Raw genomic sequence first — 4,389 nt, forward strand, 5'->3', positions numbered from 1 at the left:
CACTATCACCTGTCCTAACAGTGAATAAAGTGTACTCACCCCTTTCCACTCCATCCCACAGTTTCATCAAAAGTTCGTCGTCATACTGCCTGGACTTGATCCTTTCTACAATGTTAGATCGTACTGGCATGATTCCTACTAACTCACCATTTTCGGTTTCATCAAGTCTAACACCAAGACTAGCAAGTCTTCTGATTACCCTTCCTATAGGCATGTCATGTGCACGCAAATATGCCAACGTGCCCATAGACTTTCTACTCAGAGCATCAGCAACCACATTCTCCTTACCCGGATGATACAAGAAATTCAAGTCATAATCTTTCAATAATTCCAACCATCTCCTTTTTCTGAGATTCAAATTCGGATCCTGTTGCAAGGGGTCTGTTCGTAACAACCTTAGCCATATCACACCCTCGATATGACTGATTGCAGTTATAATAGCTGCCGAGTTAACATGGAAGTTATATTAAGATAACCTAGGACTTTCACCGAATTCGGTCCCCCCAACGGAGCTGTTTCTGAACTGCAAACCCCTGCTCCCTGAACAGTGATGCCTTCGTCTGTCGCTTCTTGCTGTAATGACCCTCGATATGACAGATCGCAGCTATAATCGCTACCGAGTCAACATGAAAGTTATATTCAGATAACGTAGGACTTTCACCGGATTCGATCCCCCCAACGGAACTGTTTCTGAATTGCAAACCCCTGCTTCCCGAACTGCGATGACTTCGTCTGTTGCTTTTTACCGTAATGGATCCGGGACCACTCCTTCCCTTCTCGGATCTGAAGGTGGACCTTTCGGGTTGAAAATATAAATGATATCTATCTGATGTGCCGGGGATTTTTGGTACATTCGATGCTTTTTGGCTATAAATTTTACTTGTTTTTAAGCAAGTCTTGGTCAATTTGATGTGTTTTTATTGTGTTTCAGGTATTTGGCATTATAAGAGTCCAAAGACGGAAATTTCAGAAAAATGGAGCAAAACATGAAGAAAGTCGTCCCGTACTTAAAAGGACGGGACGAACCTGTTCCCTGCACTTGGGAGGAAAGCCACATAAGTTTCTGGAAAATCAATGGGAAGTACGACTTCGAAAGCACGTCCCGAACATATAAGGAAGGGTCGTACTTGGTGCCCGTCCCTTAGCTGAAAGCAATAAAAAGTCATTAAGCCCTGAGGAAAAGGACGTCATGAGAGTACGTCCCTTACTTCAAAGGACGAGATGGAGAATTCTTGCACTTCTTCTAGAGTTCGAAGTTAGTCAGATGTCGCATTTTACAAGGATGGGATGTACTTCAATGTATATCCCGTACTTTTTCCGCACCGGTGACGCAATTTGTTCCATGTTGAAGAAGGATTTGAATCTTATAAATAGCCAATAGGGGTTTGAATGTTTTTTTTTATCATTTTCATACTTTTGAAATCTTGAATTTTGAGACTTGTGTGGAGACAATTTCTTCCTAGTAATCTTCAAGACTTTCAAGACAATTACAATCATTTAATTTCCAGTTTTATTCGTAAGATTCAGTACCATTTCAATTATGCAATTTTCAATATTTTATTGTTTTCTTGTTGCCATGAGTAGCTAAACACCCTTACTAAGGTTGTGAAGCCAAGGATGGGTGTGTTGTGATTGGGGATCGTGAATGATATACACAAAATGGATTGTTAGGGTTTATTTGTTCTTCGTTTTCGTCATATAGTTAGTGGTTACAAACATTAGCTAATGCCATAAACTTTAGTTCATTTGGGAAAATAACTAGAGTTAGGTAAGAACAAATAACAACAACTCAAGGCTTTAAACCTTGTTTAATAAATTCACTTAGGAATAAGAGGAATTTACTTGGCATAGTTTACCATTCTTCATGCATACTTTCTTATCTTTGGAAAAAGCGTAGAAAGAAATAATCTTTTCTTATTGGGAAATAGTTTAGATTCATGTAGAGGTTAAGTGCATCCATACAAACGATCCATTAAAAGTATATCAAGATCGATACCTATGATCATACACTTGATCTGACGGGGACACAACCTTGGTTCTTTTTACCCATATATTTACTACTTTAAATTTCTAGTCACTTTAAGTTAGTCCACAAACCAAAACAACTATAAAACACTTTTTCTAGAATACACTAGGATAGCAAGATTACTATAATACTTGTTTAGTAAAATTTTCACACCATATTCTCTATGGAATTCGATGCCAACCTCGGTGGGTTACTATATTTGACATCGCTATTAAAAGTGTAAATTTGAACGTATCAAATTTTTGCGCCGTTACCAGGGAATACAGTTTTGAAATTACTAAATAGTGTTTACTCGTCTTAAAGTCTTTGCCATATTCCAATACACCTTGTTTGATATCTTGTAAACCAGGTGATCATGGCTAACAACGATCTTCCAGTCGATATTTTTTTGCTGATGAGTCAGAAGCTGATGAAGACTTTTCATTTGCAATAATTTATTTGAGGATGACTGCTACTACTATCAAGTTTGATAATTCCCTCTATTATATGCTCAAACAAGAGGGATACATTCAGAATGCAGTCGATGATGACCCTCACCGACATATAACAAACTTTTTGGATGCGTGCTCTTAGCATATCCAACGGGATGTGACTCAAGAAGCAGTCCGACTGAAACTCTTCAAATATTCATTAGCCGGAGAAGCAAGAAAATGGTTCACAAGGTGCCCCGAAACTCTAATTCTACATGGGAAGAGATGGTCACAATGTTTCTCAGGAAGTGGTACCCCTCGAGTAAAAGAGCTGAAACTCATGATCAGATTTCGAGTTCAAACAACATAATTGGGAACAACTTTTTGAAGCTTGGGAGAGGTACAAAGAATATTTGGATAGGAGTCCAAACCATGGTTTTCCAGATTAGATTTTGAAGGAGAAGTTCTACAGAGGTTTGGATCCTACGAGCCAAGCGATAGCCAATAATGCTGCCAGCGGGTGTTTCATGAATAAGTCTTATGCTAATATTACTGATATACTTGATTGCTTGACTACACACAGTCAAGCATGGCATTCAAGTACTTCTGATGGGTATCACTTGGAACACCATTGATTCAAAATATTGTGAAAGATTGCCAGGAAACGTAGCAGACGTTGGCACAATTGGCCACTAGTCTCTCTTTATTGACAAAGAGGCTTGATAAGAGGTAATCGAAGAAGGTAAACATTTGTGAAGATATCTCAGGCATGCTGCCTGGAATGTACCAATACCACGAGGGTCCATATAGATATGGTCCTCCTCAGCAGGTTGAGAATGTTCAATATGCAGGCTATGTAGCGAAAGGGGATGTTTCTAGACCAAATCAAAGGTATTGGAGACCTCAACAAGGGCAGGGTGCATACAACCAAGGAAACTAAAATAACAACTATGGTGGACCGAACCAAGGTAGATATAACAACAACAATGGTAACCTCGGGAACAAAACTTCCAACCCTTACATTCCACCAAAAGGGCAGTCGAATGATCAAGGTAGTTCGAGGTTGAAGTCAATGCTTGAACAAGCGTTTGCAAGTCTGACAAATACTAAAAAGACATTAGCGAAGCTATCGGAGATAGTGTTTTCTCATTCCGCAGCTATTCAGAACATGGAACAGTAGATGCGTGATCTTTCTAGAGAACAACATCCTGCCAGAAAATATGGGATTCCTAGTGAGACTATTCCAAACCCAAAGAAATGTGGTGGCGTGGAACGTACTTTTGCTATTAGCATAAGGAGTGGTAAAATACTTCAAGGTTTTGACAAGAAGGTGGTTGTTATAGATCCAATTATTGAGGAAGAAGAGGTGCATTCTGATGCGCCTATCATTGATTAAGAGGTCTATGGTGAAGAAAATGTTGTTGATACTCTAAAGGTTGCTGCTGCTATAAGGAAACACATGATAAAAGGGGCTCTTCGCTCTCTAACTCAGATGCACAAAGCAAAGCCTCCCTTTCCTTAGAGTTTGGCAATGAAGAATGATAATGCTAAGTTTCAAAAGTTCTATGATTAGTTGAAGCAGTTAACAGTGTATTTTTCATTCTTAGATGCAGTCAAAGAGATGTTCGGATTTGCTAAGTTTGTGAAAGACCTGCTTATGAAGAAAAGGTCTGTACAACATGAGACAATGAATTTGACTAATCGTGTGAGTTCGATTATTGCTTCCACCACAGTTCAAAGGAAGGGAGATCCAGGGGCGATTACCATTCCGTGCAATATTGGGCTTCATGCATTCACCCGTGCTCTGTGTGATAATGGAGCAAGTATCAACTTAATGCCCCTTGCTATTTTGAAACAATCCTGATTAGGAATACCTAGACCGACTTCTACTCGATTACAGATGGCGGAAAGATCTATCAAGAAGCCAGTTGGGGTTATAAATGATGTGTTGGT

The 4,389-nt window shown here is 39.3% G+C and overlaps 1 non-coding gene across 1 annotated transcript; it reads right to left on the reverse strand.

Moving 5' to 3' along the window:
* Window positions 1–2,770: 2,770 nt before the first annotated feature.
* On the reverse strand, window positions 2,771–2,875 carry LOC132643001 (small nucleolar RNA R71). Its single transcript, XR_009583465.1, has one exon. It is a non-coding gene; the product is annotated as a small nucleolar RNA R71 (small nucleolar RNA).
* Between the last annotated feature and the right edge of the window lie 1,514 nt (window positions 2,876–4,389).

This window comes from Lycium barbarum, chromosome 5, assembly GCF_019175385.1.
Source record: "Lycium barbarum isolate Lr01 chromosome 5, ASM1917538v2, whole genome shotgun sequence".
Taxonomy (NCBI): domain Eukaryota; kingdom Viridiplantae; phylum Streptophyta; class Magnoliopsida; order Solanales; family Solanaceae; genus Lycium; species Lycium barbarum.